This window comes from Furipterus horrens, unplaced genomic scaffold, assembly GCF_987537825.1.
Source record: "Furipterus horrens unplaced genomic scaffold, mFurHor1.1.pri manual_scaffold_5, whole genome shotgun sequence".
Taxonomy (NCBI): domain Eukaryota; kingdom Metazoa; phylum Chordata; class Mammalia; order Chiroptera; family Furipteridae; genus Furipterus; species Furipterus horrens.
In genome coordinates this window covers 138534425-138554681 of record NW_028327175.1, presented here as the reverse complement: position 1 = coordinate 138554681, position 20257 = coordinate 138534425, and positions in this window count along the sequence as shown.

Here is a 20257-nt window from a genome sequence, read left to right as displayed (position 1 = left end):
TGGCTCTCTGCAGGCTCTCACAGGTGGCAGCACCTACCTACTACAGGCCCTGGTCCCAGAGGGGATCGCAAGACTGACAGAGGCCCTTCATCCTCCCTGAGGGTCAGCAGCAGTGGAATATGTCCCTTCCCTCAGGCTGCTGGCTGTGTGGTTTAGCACATTGTCACCCTGGTGCTGACTTCCTGGAAGGGGCTCCCAGGGACACACGGTTCTCAGGACTGATGGTTGACTGCCACCTGACACAGTGAACCCTGGCTGTCCCCACCCTCCCAGGCTGTGACCTCACTGCCTTGGTCCTCACAAATGGGTTGGCAAAGCAAAAGGAATTGCTGTCTCCAAAATAAAACAAATCCTTTCACAAACCTAGAGCCTGGCCCCCATTTGCTTCACTTCTTTTTTCAGCTCTATTTTTATACAGAAAATTGGAGAGAGCACTGGAATGTCATGGAATTTGAAACATTGAGAGATGCAGGGCCTCAGGAGCTCCGCCATGCCACCCTGACCCCAGCATGAACTCCCTTGTGAACTGTTTCTGAACCTCTCCGGGCCACAGGTTTTCATATTTGCCAAAAGATAACATCTTCTCAATGACTGTATAGGGCTGCCATTTAGGTGCAGTGAACTAGGCAATGTGAAAGAGTTTGCAAAAGAACAAAAGGAAGGAAGGAGACAAAGGGCTCCTTGGCACTCACTGTATACCGGGTAGATGACGGCATCTCAGTTTGGAGCCGGGCTCTGCAGACTGACAGGCTACCGGCCTCCAGCAACCTCCTTTGCCTAAACTGAGTGTCTTACTTTTCCTTCTGATGCCAGTGATCACCAAGGGTGTGCCCTGACCATCCACTGAACGTTTGTGCTAAAATGTCAATAGTGGGCAGACAACTCCTGCAACTCAGGTGTCCTGGGCTCCATTTCTACTCCTGCTGCTCCCTGTGTGACTTCGGCAAGACACCCCAATCCGCTGAGCTTTCCAGTCACAAGCATGTCTCTGGCCCTGCAAGGCTCCCCCACCCACCCTCACCCCCGCCAGACACCTCCTAGGGTTCCCAAGGCCTAAATATGAAATCAGGTGCCTTAACCTGGCATTCATCATCTCCATATTCGAGCCTCAATTTATCTTTCCTGTTCTTAAGTTCCTCCTCCTCCCTTCCCTGGACTCGCCCTGTGCTCGGAGAGCCCTGCACTTTCCCTCCCATGTTGTCACCGCACCCAAGGGGCTCAGAGCAATGCCTGCTGCAGAGTGCACCGTTGGTTACTTCTGCCTGGAGCGCCACTGCTGGGGTTCTGTACCTGCTGCAGCCACATAGCATCAGCCCTGCAATGATCCAGACAAGAATATTAAATCAGGCTCAACAAACAAACACATCTAATTGTAGGACACTGGACGAGGCAACTGGCCTGGATTCTTCGAAGTTATCAATGGCAGGGCAGACAGTAAAGAAAAAAAATGGGAAAGACTGTTCTAGTTAATGAAGACATTCTAGATTGTTCTAGACTAGATTGACAACCAACTATAACATGTGTCTTTGAGTGGTTCCTGAAGTTAAAAAATAAGTATAAAGAATATTATTGGGACAATTACAAAAATTTGATTATGTCTGTGTATTTGTCTGCTAGGGCTGCCATAATAAAATACCACAGGCTGGCTGGCTTGAACAACGGAAACTTATTTTTCACAGTTATGGAGGCTACAAGTTCAGGATTGAGGTGTCTGCAGATTTGGTTTCTTCTGATCCCTCTCTCCTTGGCTTGCAGACAGCTGCCTTTCACTGTGTCCTCTCATGGTCTTTCCTTTATGGGCATACATTTGTATCCTAATCTCTGGTTCTTGTAGGAACGGGACCCATCCATGTGACCTCATTCTCCCTTAATTAACTCTTTTTAAATTTGGTTCTATCTCCACAGATAGTCACATTCCGAGGTGAGGACTTCAACATGTGAATGTGGGTGGAGATACAAGTCAGCCCATAATAGTCTGACTATTGATATTATTGATCTTTAACTTATAGGAGTGACAAGACATTGTGGTTGTGCAAAATGCCTTGTTCTTAGAATATTGATGCTGGAATATTTACAAGTGGAGAGTTATGATATCTGCAACTTTCTCTCAAATGATCCAGCAAAAAGAAAAGTGTATGTAGAGAGAGCAAATGTAATAAAATATTAACAACTGATGAATGTAGGTAAAAGGTATAAGGTGTTCCTTGTAATATGGTTGCAACTTTCCTATAGGTTTGACATTTTCAAAACAATAACTTAGGATGAAAGAACTCTATCTTATCCCCTAGGCCCCAGACCCCCAATATATGATGCTAATTTCCTCTATTATGTGCACAGAGAGTGGTCCTTCTTTTCCACGATAGCACTTATCTTCTTTTTTTTAAGTATGTTTTATTGATTATGTTGTTGTAGTCATCCCAATTTTTATTCCCTTTGCTCCTCTCTGCCCGATACTCCCCAGCCCTCCAGGAATCCCACCCACCTTAGTTCATGTCACCCTTTCCTATGTAATTCTTAATTCCCCCTGTCTATTTTGTACCAACCAATTATGCTTCTTAGTCCCTGCACCATTTCCGCATTTCTCCCCCTTCCTCCTCCCAGCTGATAACCCTCCAAATGATCCCCATATCTATAATTCTTTTCCTATTCTGGTTTGCTTAGTTGAATTTTGTTTTTACTTTTTAGATTCCGTTGTTGATAGTTGTAAGTTTGTTTTCATTTTAATGTTCATAATTTTGATCTTCTTTTTCTTAAGTAAATCCCTTTGACATTTTACGTAATAATGGCTTGGTGATAATGAACTCTTTTAGTTTTACCTTGTTTGGGAAAAACTTCATCTGCTCTTCCATTCTAATTGATAACTTTGCTGGATAGAGTAGTCTTGGTTGTAAGTCCTTGCTTTTCATCACAGTGAATATTTCTTGCCAGTCCCTTCTTGCCTGCAAAGTTTCTTTTGAGAAATCAGCTAATGTCTTATAGGCACCCTTTGTAGGTAGCTCTGCTTTTCTCTTGCTGCTTTTAAGATTCTTTATCTTGAACCTTTGGCATTTTAATTATGATGTGCCTTGCTGTGGTCCTCTTTGGGTCTAGCTTCTTTGGGACTCTCTGTGCTTCCTGGACTTGTATATCTATTTCCTTCACCAAATTTGGGAAGTTTTTCTTCATTATTTTTTCACTTAAGCTTTCAATTTCTTGCTCTTCCTCTTCTCCTTCTGGCACCCCTATGATTTGGATGTTGGCACATTTAAAGTTGCCCCAGAGGTTCCTAAGTCTCTCCTCGTTTATATGTATTTTTTCAATTCTTGTTTCCTCATTCTGTACTGGTTGACTGTTTATTTCTTCCTTATGTTCCAAATCACTGATTTGAACCCCAGTTTCCTTCCCTTCACCACTGGTTTTCTGTGGATTTTTCTTTGTTTCATTTAGCATAGCCTTCACTTCTTCCCTTATGCGTTTGCCATACTTAAGCATATCTGTCAAGCCTGTGAGCATCTTTATCACCAGAGTTTTGAACTCTACGTCTGTTAGGTTGGCTATCCCCTTGTCATTTATTTCTCCCACTGGAACCTTGATCCATTCCCTCTTTTGGGCCATACTTCTCTGTCTTCTCATTTTGACAGACTCCTATGTTTGTTTGTCTCTGTGTCTTAGGTAGAGCTGTCGCACTTGTTATGTTGTAAGGGGTGGAGCCTTAGGGATTCATCAGTATGGGTGACCCATTTCACCACGTTGTGGCACTGTATGTGGGGGAGGGGTCTGAGTGGGAACAATGCCGCTTGCTCAGCACTCGGCCCTTTTCCAGGCACTGCTCCCACTTTTTTATGGAACTGGCACCTCTCTAGCTGTTGCCCTGACAATGGTTCCCAGAGTGGGTGGCTCTATGGACATTCTAGGACCATGGGGGGCCCTTTAAACAAGCAGACTCTGCTGAGGGGCTGGCAGTTTCTTCCTCTGCCCCAACCCCACTGGTTTCCACAGTCAGAAGCAATGAGGCTTTATTTTCCTTGGTGCTGGAACCGTGAGCTGTACAATCTGGTCTGGTGCTGGGAATGCTCTCCAGGTGTCCCTCCCTACTTTTTAAAATGTGTGACTGTGCTTTCTGCCAGCCTGTCACTGTCACCACTGCTGCCACAACCACACCACGTCCTCTCCATCCCAGCTCCACCCCTCCTACCTGTCCGGATGAGTATTTCTTCTTTATATCTTTGCTTGTTGGACTTTCATGCAGCTTGATTTTCTGGAACTTCTGGTTATCTCTAGTTCTGAGGTAGTTGTATTCCTTCTTAGTTGTGGAGGGAGATGCAGCATGTCTGTCTAGACCTCCATCTTGGCTGGAAGTCAAACCCCTTCATTTTTTATTTTGTATTTGTATTTTGTTTATTTGGTCTCTGAGCTCCACAAGGGCAGGCATTGGCCTGCTTGGCTCACATCAGCACCCTGGTACTCTGCACAGGCCTGGCACTCAATGATATTGATAAAGTGAATGAATGAATGAATGAATAAATAAACATAGATGGGGCCCGATAAGAGACAGAGCAGAAATGTGGATGGGGAGGAGGAAAGGAGTATAGATTTCAGACAGTGTCTCACAAGTTAATGAATGTGAGCTCATCCTTGCTCTCCAGTCTTCTGTCCTTCTTTCCCCACTTTCTTTTCCTTCTTTCTGTTTCTAGTGATTCCTGGGTTCCACTCTCTTCCTCCAAGGTCTGTCTGGGCTATCAACTCAGTTCCAGTTCCAGGGCTGCCTGGACATTCCAGATCCTTGGAAGGAGAGCAAGAGAGGAGTGGGTGCAGACGCAGCTCCAGTAGGCATGGTGGCCAGGTGGCTGGAGTAGTGCCACCAAGGGACATCTCATAGCATGTCCTAAGCCTTGATTTTCTAGGGAGGAATTATCTTTTTCAAAAAACTTGTAATTCCTCTCCCACAAAAGACAAAACTTTTCCTCCCAAGGTATTTGAGCATTCCCTTAAAGTGCAGCCTGAATCCCTCTCTTCAGGTAATGCCTCAGACCAGGTGGAGGCTCAAGGACACCCAGTTGGGTAGCTGCTTGCCCCCTGGAAGCCTGGGATCCTGGGATCCTGTGACTTGGGTCTGCCTGGTGCACTCGAGGCTGCCGACTTGGTCACTCGTGCCAGGGGAGGTGGGACAACCCAGTCTCAGCATGGCCCCGCCACTCCACAGACTTGGCCCTAGGCAAGTGATGACCCAGACCTCAGTTTCCCTATTTCTGAGATGAGACAACTGGATTTAACTGTGAACTTAAGCTGGGAGTGATGGTGATGGAAGGGCTTTCATCCTCTGAAAGAATGTTAAAGTGTGTGTGTGTGTGTGTGTGTGTGTGTCTGGCAGGCTGTGCACTGCACAAAGGCACCCAGCTCAGGGGTAGACTGGCTCAAATTCAGATCATCCTCACTGACCAAAAACACTAGCCCTGGTGTAGACCTGCATTTGCCTGGGGAAATGCACCAGAAATCACCCATGTCACTCTGCTTCTACTGTAAATTCACCCATGCTCCTCTACATCCCCTCTCCTCATGGCATTTTTGCTTTTTCTCCTCATTCAAACCTCAGCTCAAAAGTCACCTCTTTAAAGAGGCCCTCCTGGACCATCCCACCTAATAAGCACCCAATACCCTGCTCTCTATCATTTTTATTGTAATGATTTGAATTATGTATTTCTCTGCTCTCTGGGTTCTTGTCTTTCTCACACGCTCGACTGTACACCAATGAGGACAAAGTCTTTGTGGGTCTGCTTCATGGCTTAACTCCTGTGACCAGCAGGGACATGGGAGGTGCTCAGTAATTTTCTTGATTGAGTGAAACAATAAATGGATAATTGTCTTGTGCCTTTTCCCTGCCCCATCAGATTCAGAGTGGAACAAGCTGAAGCCCAGGGTGAAGGGTGGGGGGGTATGGAATGCGTTGTTTGAGTTTACCCCACACTGTCAGCCTGGTGGTGGCAGAGCCAGGACTAGGTCCCCATCTGTACCATGGCTGCCCTGCCAGGGACTTGAGGCTCACAAGGACCCCTGGTGCAAGCAGGTGTTCTGAGTTGCAGGTGACTTTTGGATGTTCCCATTATCCCAGGTAGACATGACCTGATGTCATATTCCAAATCCCTGACTTCCTTCTGAACTTGAACCTTTTAGAGAAAAGAGTAGAACAAAACCACTGGACACCAACATCTAACTCCTTGCCAAACGCCACACCAAAGTCACTTCTGATCTACTTATTCTAACAGATTTAAGGAAGTCCTAAAGTTACTAAAATCTTTTCAAATTAACTTTTTATCAAAATAATAAATGAACACAGTTTGAAAAGTCAAATAATGCTAACAAGCTTATAACTTTTAAAAAACCAAAACTGTTCATCTTGTTTAATGTTGAGCCAAGTGGTGTACTATTATGGCATTCTTTTCTTGTATAACTTTTTTAGTTTCCTGGGACTAATTACTGCCCACTTTTTTTCTTTGTTTAGCTTTCTTTGAACCTTTGGCTAAGTGTTCCCACATCCTCTAATATAGTAAAAGTGTCTCTCAGTACAATTTTTTCCCATTAGGAAAACTGTCAGCTAGTCTCTCAGTTTCCTATTTTCCCAGAGGTGGTGCTGCTGGACCCTTCCTTTCTCTCACTCTTCTCTAGGACTGTGGCTCTCTGGGACTGTGGCTCTCTGGGACTGTGGCTCTCTGGGACCTGTGGCTCTCTGGGCCTCCCAGCTACAATTAAGGAAACCAGGAAGCTTAGAAGATAGTGCCAGGCCCATCTTCCTTCTGTCCTGGGTCTCTGGTTCCGCACTCAAGTTCAGTCACCTTCCCTTACCTGTCTCCTTAAAAAACAAAAACAAACAAACAATTATCAATGATTGTCAACACAAAACGATGACAATGTTTAACTGTCTATCAAAAAGCAAGTGTTGGGTGGAGGGAAGAAGTGGGTATTATACTTTGCCTGGGCCCTACAGATGTTTTGATCTGACACTGTGATTAAAAGGCATACCTTTGGAGTAACTGAGTGAAATTTTGATATGTTAAGTTGCTGAAGTCAGTTTCACGGTAGCCCCTGAATTGACTCAGGCCGTCAGATTTCATGGGAACTCAAAATATTAAACTAATTAGGAAGAAACAGAATCTTCCAAGCATCCCCCAAATCTTGTTATTCCATTCAGAGCCAGACTTATCAGTGGTCAGTGTCAGAACTTGAAGGAAGTCCTGAAAGTCTTCTGCCCTGAGTATCAGATTACTTGGAAAGGGGGCCTGGATTTCCACCATGACTGCTCTAACCTCTGCTGCCTAAGGCTCCGCTGTTGAAACACATGCTTCTCTTGGAGAGATCACACTTTAAATTACATCCGGGTTTTTACTTGAGAGAGAATGTGTATTAACTGTTTTCCAGAGAGCAAGTGGGTGGAGGGGAGTGAAGAGAGCTCTTCAGAACACCAGATCCCCAAAGCTGATGAATGGCCCTCCCTTATCGGGCTTGTCAGTGGAGAGCAGGACCATGGTGGGAGGGGGAGGGCACCTGCAGGACCAGTGGAGCCTCAGCAGCTCTTGCTCCTTATCCTTCACCCGATTTCTCACTCCCAAGGCAGAGGTGGAATGTTGTGGCTTTCTCCAGGCCATGCATGACAGCATAAAGTAGACAGGAAAAGATGGACTCAGCTCTTTTCCTTCTTCCCTGCCTGTGGCATGACCCATGTAATTGAAGAACCCTGGTTTGAGCTGACTCACACCCAGAGAACGAGGGAGGAAGTCTTACAGGGACGCCAGCACCACCCTGTGGCACCCTGACAACACGGGCATCGGCCCTGGCTCCTGCAGCTGCTGCTCGGGTTTGTCCCGCCGCGGCTGGACCACAGGCTTAGCTGTTGTCTGCAATTGTGGAGTACCAGAGCTGCCGGGCTTCTCCCAACTGTCAAATTGGCCCAGACAGCAGGGCCAATCCTCCAATTCAGACTCCCCACCTCTGTAAAGAGGAGGATTCAGGGAAGGTTCATCCAAGACTGATGCGGTTTGGGTTTTCAAGACCCAACACAGCCCTTGTTCTATGCCATTGTCTACATCACTGTTTTCTCTCACTTCCTCTCCTCCGGCTTTTTCTCCCTCTCTCTCTTTAAGTCCCTTTCTTGTCTCTCTTTGTTTCTCTGTCCCTTGTGTTCTGCATACACAGCTTTCCTTTCCAAAATCAAAGAAGCATTAAAACAATGTGACAAACTTCAGTGCTGAAGGTCTGTGCTAGAGGACTTGGCATTAGCTCTGCAGATGTGTGTGCATGTCTTCTGATAGGTGTTTTGTTTTGTTTTTTAATTAAAAAAATTTTTAAAGATTTTATTTAATTTTAGAGAGCAAGGGAAGGAGAGAGAAAGAGAGAGAGAAACTTCAATGTGAGAGAGAAACATCGATTGGTTGCTTCTCATATGCTCCCTGAACCCGCAACCCAAGCATTCCTGGTTGGTTCCCTGACCAGGAATTGAACCTTGTGACATTTCACTTCATGGGACAATGGCCAACCAACTGAGCCACACCAGTCAGGACTGTCTTCTGATAGCTTTGTGTCACGCAGAGGAGGAAGAGTCCTGGTTCGTTTTGCTAGCAGGGTATGAACCATGCTGTCTGTCCCCTTAGTAACTAAAAGCTTTTTCAAATTAGCCCTGAATCAGTAACATGGGTCTTTGTCCTTTAAGTTCTATATCCTTGAACTTGTTCTCAATATTTATTAAGAGCTTAGTTGAACCTATCTACAGATCAGGCTGGTAATATAACCGTGAAGAGGGAAACAAAGAACCCATCCAAGGAACCTGTGAACACAGTTCTCTTATGGCACACACTTGGTGGGATGTAGGCCAAAGATTGCCGAACTGCATAAATCTCCTCTGTCGGTGGTTTGTGGTAAATAGTGATGGTGGGGACGTGATTCCTAAACTATTTTGAGTATATTGTGGTAAATGAGTAAATACATTGGTATTTGGGGAAACGAGGATTTTACTGTGGGAGAAGGGAGATATGGATATGGAGTGGGGGAAGGAGAGGAAGAGCTCTTGGTGTTGGATTAGAATCAGAAATATCAGTACAAATATACACTTTAAAAATAGATATGTAATTCTTAGTTCTGTTCACCCCAAAGGCCTAGATGCCCTGACATGCTGGTGATAATGAGCTCTGAATGGTACCAGAGCTCCTTGGAGAAATGACTAATTCTAGGGCTAGGGAAGAGAAAGTAAGAGCTGGGTCTGAATGCCTTGTTATTCCAAGAAGTACTCAAAATAAGGAAATATCAAAAATACATAGGAACCATAATAAAGGAGCTTATATTGGTTAAATTGGGTCAATTGGAGCATCAATAGGACTAGTGAAAGTCATAAATAAATAAAACCAAATAGAAAAGATCAACTAGTTCACTGAGATGCTATAATAATAATAACAATAAAGTGTGGTCAGAAATGGGAAAGCTCTTTTTAATAAAATAAACACCACAAATAAAAGTAAAAGCAATGATTCTATTAGGAAATCATCATTTCCCAACCATCGTTTAATAACTGAGACAAGTAAAACTTCAATGGATGTCCAACCACTGGATAAAATCATTAGGGCAAAGGATAGTCACAGTCTCAAAATATCATCTTATAGATGCCCATTCATTAGAAGAAAGAATGATCACCTAAACTTAACATCACCTAAAGACAGACACACCAAACACATTGCCTTCTGATGTGAGGCACTGGGGAAGACACAAGGTTGCCTCTGAAGTGTTCCTGCCAAAATGTTTAACTTGAACCTAATCAGGAAGAAACTATCAGATAAACCTAAATCTAAGGAATAGTCTACAAAATAAGTAGCCTGTATGCTTAAAACATATCACTGTCATGAAAGACAGAAAAATATGGAGGATACTATATTAGATGATAGTACTGTATTGATATTAAATTTCCTAAGTCTGATGGTTATATCATGTTCGTGTAACTCCGTGTCCCTGATCTTTGGAAATAAATGCAGACATACTTAGTTATGAAGTGTTATGAAATCTGCAACTTACTCCCAAGTCACTTCTGAGAGGGAAAGAATGTATTTACCCAGAGAATGGAGATGAAAAGAAACAACCCAGCACAACTATGATAAAAACTTAACTGAATTTTCTAGGTAAAGAGTGTATCAATGTGCCTGGTACTATTGTATCCAATTTTTCTGTAGGTTTGAGATTTTTCAAAATAAACAGTTTGGGGAAAAGCAAGCTTATAGCTGGAAACAAATGCATGGAGGCTTATTCAAAACCATCCTGTGGAACCCACGCTTCAGTCTTGGTCCATGTTGAGAGCCTCTGACAGCCAGCCACACTTTCTGGGAACAGAAAAAGGAAAAGGATTCCAACCTTCCAGATCGGGTCTTGACCACCAGTGGCCTCAGACTGGGTTCTCTCACCACATTGGGGCCTGGTGGGGTGGGAAAACTCGCCCTGAGTGACAGCCCCAGCCCCTGCCCTGGAGTGGGTATTTCTGTCTCCTCTAAAATGAGTTCTTATAAATCAGATCTCCACTATGCAGAGAGCTGCATTCCCACAGGACTCTTCCAGAATTCTAAGATAAGGTTTTATGGAAGTGTCTTATAAACATAGCTGGTCATCAGAATCACCCACTAGGCTTGCTAAACCACAGATTGCTGGGCCCTGCTCCCCACCCCCCAAGTTTCTGACTCAGTTGATCTGAAGTGTGGCCCAGAATTCCACTCTTTAGAGAATTGCCCAGGCACATCTTATTTGGAAATGGAGATTGAAACCTGAAGACAGGTGAACTTTTAGAAACTTCCCCACTCTAGGTATATCTCGACTTAAAAATAGATAATAAAAATAAAGACACGCTTAAGAAACAGGAAGAAATTTCTCCTTGGTCAATCTAGTCATACGATGGTAAACGTCTTCTGTCTGGTTGAAAGTCTGAAATGTAAGTAATACTTACTGCAGTGGAGTGGATTAAATAATCGAGCCACAGCTTGGGTCTTAAAGTTGGAAAGGTACTTTCAAATGTCGCAGACGCCGGGTGTTTGGATCAGGAATGTGGTCTGGGTGCCTTCCAGGCAGAGACTGCTGTGCCAGGCTGGCAGGCTCTCGGCAGACCCAGCCCCTGTCTCCCCTGGCTTCTGAGAGCTTTGTCTCTGCCATGTAGGAAGGAAACTGTCTAGGTCTAGAAATACAGCAAAGTACTGAATAGATTGGTGAAAGCGGCAGGTCTGGAGTCAGGGATGATTAGCTCTCAAAAGAAATGAAAGATTGTCCTGTCCCTTCTCTGACCATTTCAGCAGTGGGGTAGCTGAGAGCTACATTAGTCGCATGGCTGGGAGGTGTCAGAGATGGGTCTGTCCACCAATGACTCAGGGTCCAGGGGTGCTACAGTGTACCCGGTCTCTCCAGATTATCATTGTTTGGCCCAAATACACCACACCCCCATGTTTAGGCATATGTGTAAATAATAAGTCAAGCATTGGATAAAGTGGAAACAGCTGAGGAAGCTAACTCAGAACAATTAGATGAAGTTCTCAGTGGCAAAAATATATCCAATAAATTTTAGAATTTTCCCCTCCTTTATGTCTTCCTTGGATCTTTCCCCCCAAATTAATGCTCTCAATGTCTGCTTGTCCTTAAAAGACAACACTGTTTAGGACTCCATGATAATCAAATGATTTCTTTTGAGCAAAGTACACATCGTAAGATTTGGTTTAACCCCTCTAGTGAGGACAACTCGGACCGTAGAAAAGTGTAAGAGGCCAAAAAATTAAGCCCAGCATGTTCTTCTTGTCAAAGAGAGGTTAGCTGAGAGTTATATCCTGAAAGCCCAAGTGGGTGCAAAAAAAAGATGGAATACTTAGTATTCCAGGAAAAATAGGAGGGCCAATTCTAGGGCTGCTGTGCTTTTGATCGTGGCAGGTAGGGGTGCGGGAGGGAGAGGTTAGGGGGTGGTTTACATTCAGCAGGTTTCTAAAGCCATAATTGACAAAGCCTGAGCTTGACCATGAAGGTGGTCAGCAAAGAGTTGAGTATGCAGATTTGGGGTCATACAGAAACTTCCCGAGCTGCATGTTTCGATAAGCCTCAGTTTCCTCATCAGTAACATGCAGATAATTGTTATTTCTTGAGGCTGTCAGGAGGTTAACTCTCATGTTCTCTGTAAAGTGGAAATGCTAGCTATTATTAAATGAACTACAATCCTTGTCATCAGATTATTTGTCCATGACCACTGACAAAACACATCATTGTGCAATATTTCACTCGGTTTTTACAATTTGGACCTGCATTTCCTGACCGCAGCAATGAGCGGAAATTAGGAGAGAAAGAAAATGCTTTCAATACTTCTGTTGAAGTTACTTTTTCTTTCTTGAAAGCTTTTAAATCTAGGCTCAAAGCTGCTGTTCTGGGGCTGAGAGCTAAAACCCCCAGGAAAGACAAGACTTGAATGAAAATCCACACAAGTTTAAATGACTGATAGAAAAAATTTTTCTGTGAGAAATGTTTTTGGTGGTAAAGGCAGGGATGGGGAGGAGGAAGACACAAAAACATTGGCTGCTTAAAAGAAATAAGTCAATGAGAATAGGTCAAGGAAACCGAAGACCAAGTCACCACTTTTCCTTGAGACCAGTTTGATCTGTTTCTCAAAAGGTGCTCTGTGAAATTCTATGACCTCGCTCAGAAATTCATAATGGGAACTAGTTCTGAGAAGTCCTGCAGCCAAGAAAATGTCCTCACTTCAGTTAGCCAGCATTCCCGAACTTACTGCCCACAGAACTGCTTCCAAATAGATCCCATCAAACCTCCCGAGGAACCAGGAAATTCTGCCCCACATCCAACCCTGAATTCTCTGTCTTCTCTGTCTTCTGACATATCTAGTTATGTTAGAGAAATCAGGATGCCACAAATAAGGTAATTGTGTTCAAATGTGTGGAAGGTTGGCACTTCAGACAGTGGGATTTAGATTTGCTCTGTTAGCTCCAAAGAATAAAGTGAGAGTCAGTGGCTGGGGTCCAGAAAAGCAGACTTTACTTCTGAATGAGAGTGAAAGTTTTAAAATTGACTAATTTTCTGAAGAGGTATTATAAGCACATTGTACAAAATGCAAAGGGTGTTAATACCAAGTTAGCATGTGGGTCAGTAGACATCCGTACAAGGTGCTGGTGGCATCACCATTTGGAAAAAGTGACCATTTACATACTCCATGACCTAGCTGTACACCTTGTAGGATATGCCCCAGAGAAATTCTTACACACGTACACCAGGAGGTGCATACAAGAGTGTTCTGGGCAAGACTATAAGAGCCTCAAACTGGAAATGACCAAATGTCCACCAACAAGAAAATGTATAAATAAATTATCAGAGCTTCATACAATGGAATAGTATATAATGATGGAAGTGAAAAACTGCAGATACATGCAACAACATGGAAACGTCTTAGAAACTAAATCTTGATGTGAGAAAAGTAAGTTGTACAAGACTATGCGTAACATGTTACAACTTTATAAACTCAAAATCAAGCCAGAGGAAACAATATATTGCTTAAAGATATAGCAATATAATACAATTATTTTTAAAAGATAGTAAAAGACAGCATTTTTAGTAATAGACAAAAGTCGGACACAACCTAACTCCCTTTCAACTGATAAATAGGGTATATCCATACAATAAAATCTTATTTGGTAATAAAAAGAAACAAAGCTCTGATACATGCAGCAACATGGATGAATTCTGAATATATTATGCTAAGTGAAAAATGTTAGTTATGATAATTGCATTTATATGAAATTCCAGAATAAATAAATCCATAGAGACAGAAAGTAGATTTGGGGTTGCCTAGGACTGGGTGGGGGACACCTGAAAGAATGGAGAATGATAACTAATGGGTTATAGAGCTTCTTTGGGAGGTAATACAAATATTCTAAAATTGATTGTGGTGATAGTTGCACACTTCTAGGAATACAATAAAAACCATCAAACCGTACACTTTAAGTAGGTGAATTGTATGGTGTGTGAATTATATCTCAAGAAAGGTGTTATAAAAAGTAGCAAGAGAATAATAGACCTGAAATTCCAGAAGGTGATACTTGGGGGCAGCGGGACTCATGAGAGTGGGGTAGAAGAATTTCCCACAGGGCCTCTATGGAGCTGAGGATGTTCTAGTGGCAAGCTACACTCTCAGGCAGGGCTGGTTGGTACTTTTGACTTTTAAAAGGAGTACTACGTAACTTGCATATATGTCACACACATCCTCTTGTAGAAACAATCCCTAATAAAATTTTAATACAAAATGTAGGAAAAGCTGGTTCGATTCCCAGTCAGGGCACATGACTATGTTGCACATCAGGTCCCCAGTTGGGGATGTGAGTGAGAGGCATCCACACAGTGATGTTTCTCTCCCTCTCTTTCTCCTTTCCCCTCTCTCTAAAAATAAATACATAAAAATATAAACAAACAAATATATAAATAAATAAATTATTAAAAAAAATTTTTTTTTAATGTAGGAAAAGGCATATAGTAAAAGTAGGTCTCACTGCCTTTGCCCTGGTTTGAAGGCAGCCCCTGTTCTGTTTCTTCTGTGTCAGCACAGAGAGTCTGTGCGTTTACAATTGTGACCCATGTGTACAATTTCAGAAGTGACTGTGTGCCATGCACATCGTCTCACACAAACCTAATATGCTTTGGAGAACTTTCCAAACCTGTGCACAGAGCAGCCTTGGCTGTGTTCATGGCTGAGAGGCTTTCAGTCCTGTTTGGGAAGAATGCATGTTCTGGAGTCAGACTGCCCTTGGTTAGCTTGCAGCATGCTCCTTTGCTGCACCCAGACCTGTGAAACAGAAAGGCCACCTCAGCTAAAATGTCACCCCTCTGTCATCTTCTATCTCCCAGCCTAGCATAACCCAGCACAACACATACACATTTGTTGTCTATTGTTCATCTCCCCCAATGGAGCGCGAACTCTATGACAACACAAACTTTATTCTAGTGCCACATGGAGTGTATTGCAGTAGACACACAATAAATTATTTGTTGAATGGTTGAATGGTTGAATGAATGAATGAATGAATGCCTGGTTTGAAATGCCACTTCCATCATGTACTAGCTGTAAGATCTTGGGCAAGTTACTAAATCTCTCTTTGCCTCAGCTTTCTCATCTGCACAGTGTATGATAGATTTAAGGATTAAATCAATTTATATGTTCAAAAGATTCAGAACAGGGCCTGGCTCATTGTTGTATTCATTATATGTTGACCCTTATTGTTAGAGAATCCCAGTGCAGGGATGTACCATAATTTATTTAACTGGTCTTCTATTTAGGTTGCTTCCAAATAGAGCTGCAAGGTAGAATTTTGTACATAATATCATTTTGCACGTGGGCAAGTCTATCTGTTGGATGAATTGCTAGAAGTGGTATTTCTGGGTCCAAGGGTACATGTATTTTCTTTGTTTCAAGAGGTAATGTCAATTTGAAGAGAGAAATAATGATGAGCAGAACTGAACCTGCTGGAAGGTGCTGTTCCCTGACACTGGACATGCTTATGTAGTGACTGGGCTGTGTGACTGTTGTTCAGGGAAGTGGTGGCAGCAATTTCTTCTGTAGGTGGGAGGCTGGGCGAAATGACCCACAAGGTCCCTGCAGATCTGCAACATAATGGCACATGCCATACCATCGTTGGCTGAGTGCCAAACATATTTGCAACATAAATAAGCAAGCCTAAAATGTTCCATTTTATGTCCAATTAGTGGTAAGAGGAGACCTACTCTTGTGATTTATTTTTAAACCAAATCAATTTTTAGTTCACATTGTAGTGGGATTTTTTTGTTTGTTTGTTTGTTTGTTTGTTTTTGGGGAATAGAGTTTATTTTATTTTTGGACTTTTTTGAAGGTATTTGGTGTAAAATTTTTAAACATCCAATGTACCATTTTAAAAAATGTGTGGTCAATTACTTGAACTCTCCCTATACAAATTAAATTTTTATATAATGATTAGGGTAGGGGTGGGTCAAGAAATATTATATTTCTTTTTTTAACTTTATTGGCTTTTTTTCCCCCTGTTGAGTCTAGTCAATAATCCACATTCTACAGCCACTCAAATGTCAAAATGTTTCAAAAACATAAAAAAAATAAAGAAATGAATAGAAGCGTCCTTGTTCTTTAAATTATTTCTGTGTTACCCTGAACTGTAAGTGAACCCTTCGTGCTTATAAAAGAAGCAGCTGTTCATGCAATTGAAACCATGGTTCATTACAAGCTGACCTCAGATTCAGGAGTAAAACTTCCTCTATTTTACTACGACTATTCAGACAGGGACTGGAGATAAACAATAATCAAAATCAGGATGGAACTTGACTGGGAAACCCTCTATGTTCTTTGGCAGAAATATAGCGGCTCTCGAATTGCCAGGAGTGAGGCAATGTGAAATGACCCTCAAACATTCCCCTCTGAAGTGCAGTGGGTCCAGGCTGCCAACTCTGAGCAGACAAAGGCTGATTGTAACGACTTCTTAAGCATATACTTATAGAAACATTAATTATCACCAACCCTATTTTAAACATTTATAGAAAGTCGAGATGAAAGGGCCCTTTCATATCCATTTTTATATTCCCCCGTGCAAGAAACTGTGATTACAGAGTATTTTATTTTTGTTTTTTTGTTTTTTCTCCTTGAAATTCTTACTTCTGAGTCTTATTCTTAAAATACTAAGCTTGGTTTGAGGCTTGCGGGCTCATCAGGTTAGATATGAGACAATGACAGGGAAATGAAATGGGTGAGTGGGCGTGATGGGTGGGGGTGTGGGAAGTACAGGCACCTGAAGTGTGGAAATGACCCATTTTGGAAAAGTGGACATTTAGTTTGAGAAGATGCCAATGGAAACCAATTATAAATTGAATTGGCTCAACAGTAGAGTTCATCAGAATCTTGGGGTAGGGCTGTTTTAACAATGAACATTATGGGGTCCCACCCCCAGAGAATTTGATTCAGTGCGTCGGAGTAGTGTGTTAACCAACACTCCTGGAGGTTCGGATGCAGGTGGCCTGAGGCCACACTTTGAGAGGAAAGTGGCTTGCACATTAATTATTCCCAGCAAGAACCTTCAGCCGTGTGTCTACTCAATCTGCATGTACAAGTCTCCCTTTTTGGAACCCAGCGCTACTATCCCACTCCCAGGTCTCCTCCATGGCGCACTGGACCATGGCTAAAGCTGGCTCCCAAATGGTGAGTGGCAGGCTGTGCGCAAGGCTGTTCTTGGCTGAGGCCATCCATGAAGAATGCGTTTGACCTCTTGAAGTGAATCGTAATTCTTTAGAAAGCCATGAAAAAGAAAAAAGAGGACAGCGAAAAAGAGAGATCACAGGCCACACTCTCCACTGATAGGGAATACATGTCATTGGCATTCAGAGGCTGAACTGGGCATGCTGGGTAATGGAGAAACCTGGACTGGCCTGATGGGGCTGGTAGTTCAATGGGCATAGTGCAGATATGGAAACCGATATAAAGAGCCAGGCTGTATGTTTCAAGGATTCATGAGGCTTCACAAATTCCATTGAGCCTACAGAATGAGACTTGGCTCCACTCCGGTTTCCCAGTGCCCACCACCTCCCCTCCACCCTCCATCTCCTGTACTCACTCCCATCACCAGGCCAAGAGAATACATCTGCTGGTACTTCACCTTCTCGTCCTCTGCTCTGTGTCTGTGAACGCGAACAACTGCAAATCCCAAATAAGGGGTCAGGGGGCCAGGATTTGCTTTCCAGTGGGTCCGATCTCTCTTCCATCGTGTCTGAGAAGAGCCACTGGACCCAGGCCAGCATAGGCTGTTGCTCTCCCCTCGCCGCACCTCTGCCCTCTGCCTCCAGCTTTCTGCTGATAATATGGGTGTTCCAGAGTGCTGTGTACTGTGAAAGAAAATTTTTCCCCAAGTTTGCCAAAGTTAGGGAGTCCCAATTTAGGATTGAGAGGGGGGACTGCTGTTTATTAGGTACACACTATGTACCCAGTGTAGACAATATTATCTCAGTTAACGTGGGAAAAAATGAGGCAGAGAATTTGGTGGCTTGTCCAACATTGTACACATAGGACTAGAATGTATGAGGTAGAGAGAGAGATGTGTGTTTTCTGTCTCTTGTTGCTTTAATGACTTGTCTAACTCTGAACCATTTACTGTAGCTATATTTTATGCCCAGTTAGGAGGCAATGTAGCGGAGATGTTAAGAACTGAGTTGTAAAGACAAACTGTCTAGAATTCTGCTGCTCATTAGCTGTGCTCTATCCCTTATTTCTCTTGGGATAACAAGAATAATGTTAATATAACACCTCTTAGAGTTTTGAAGATAAATAACATGAGTTGACAAGATGCTTAGCACAGGGTCTGATATAGTGTCAGTGCCACAACTAATATTACTTACTTCCATAACCACCGTCACCACCACTACTACCATCATCATCACTATCTTTACAAACTGCCTTAAAATGGTGTATACATGCATGCTGAAAAAATGGACAAACGTGGCCCTGGCTGGAGTGGCTCAGTGGATTGAGCACCAGCCTGTGAACTGAAGGGTTGCTGGTTTGAGTCCCAGTCAAGGCACATGTTTGGGTTGCAGGCCAGGTCCTCAGTTAGGGGTATGTGAGAGGCAACCACACATTCATGTTTCTCTCCCTCTCTTCCTCCCTCCCTTCCCCTCTTTCTAAAAATAAATAAATAAAATCTTTTTTTAAAAAAGGACAAATGTGGCAAGTGAATGCATGAAGAATGAACCAGAGACAGTGCCGACTGGATGATGAGAGAGAGGGGTAATGCCCGGACCCACTGACTTGATGACCTGTTTGGTGGCTGGCCTCCTGAGGACCTCCCCCTCCCCCTGAATGGCCCTGGCAAACAGATCCAGGTTCGCACAATTATGGTGACCTCTAATTACCTCCCAGCTCTGCTGTAAGCCTCTGGGTGGGTGACAGTGGGGTGTGATTAAAGAGCAGATATTTCTGACCCTGCCCAGCCTGTTTGGTCCTCGGTTGGCCTTGGGTGTCCCAGCCCAGGCGCCAGCCAGAGAAGAGTGCACCCTTGCCTGGATACCCTGGGAAGGGAGCCCAGGATGGATGGAAAAGAGAGGTCCTGAGTGGGTGTGATTTGAGGTTCGAGCAGGTCAGGAAGGAGGAAGAGGTTCTGCCTGTGAGAGGAGTAGGGCAGAGGGGCAGCAGAAGACATTCATGTTTGGGCCTCATTTTCCCACTGGCAAGTCACAGATTAGAACATTAAGTCGTTTACCCAAGTGTGAACTCAGAGCAGCTGAGTCTGGAACAGGACATTTAGAAGCTAGGCTCTGTCTCCAAGACAGGGGAATCCTCGTACCTACTTAGCTCACTTTTCATGGTGATATGAGGTCCATAAGTGATCATCTTCGACAAATAATTTGTAAACTATATCTCTTTGTCCTCATCATGTATCCAATATTTATTATGAGCCTGTAAGCCTGATAAATTATTATTGTGTCCAAGAATCTGTGGGGATACACATTGTCCATCCATGTCCAAGAGTAATAACTATAATGAGGATAAAAGTACTACCCCTTGTTTAGTATCTACTCTGTATCAGGCATTTTACGTTTATCTTGCTGAGTTGTTATAACAGTTGTAGTGAAGTGGCGATTATCAGCTTTTATAGTTAAAGAAACTGAGGCTCAGGGACGTTAAGGAGATTTCTCTCCATCCAGGACATACAGCAGTGGGTCAATGCCAAAGCCCAGGTTGTGCCCAGACTCTAACTCCAAAGCCTTTGCTCTTAATTGCTGGTGGAAGGGGGAGGGGAGAGGAGAGGATTTTCACCTGTGAAAAACCACCCACTCACTGAAGGTGGATTTGGAGCCATCGCTTTCAGCCAGAATGGTCAGAGAAGGCTTGGTCAAGGGCAAGATGAAGGAGAGTTCCACTGGCTGAGGGCGGGGGCAGCATTTCAGGCAGGGGAGAGGGGTCAGGAGGAAAAGCTGGAACATGGAGGATAGTCACAGATGCCACCACCTCCTTTGCACCTCCACACAGCTCCATGAGAGAGGAAGGCCCGGGGTGACACTTCCATTTTGAAACAATGGATGTTCAAAGAGGTTATGTGACTTGCCCAAGGTCACCCAGCTACTAAGTGGTAGAAATGGGTCCTCAGGCTCCTGGACTCCTTCCATTTTACAAGCAGCAGGGAGGCACAAAAGCTCTGTGGGTAGCGTATGGGAGATGGAGGACAGACCCTCTTGTATCCCTGAGTGGGTAATTTTCATT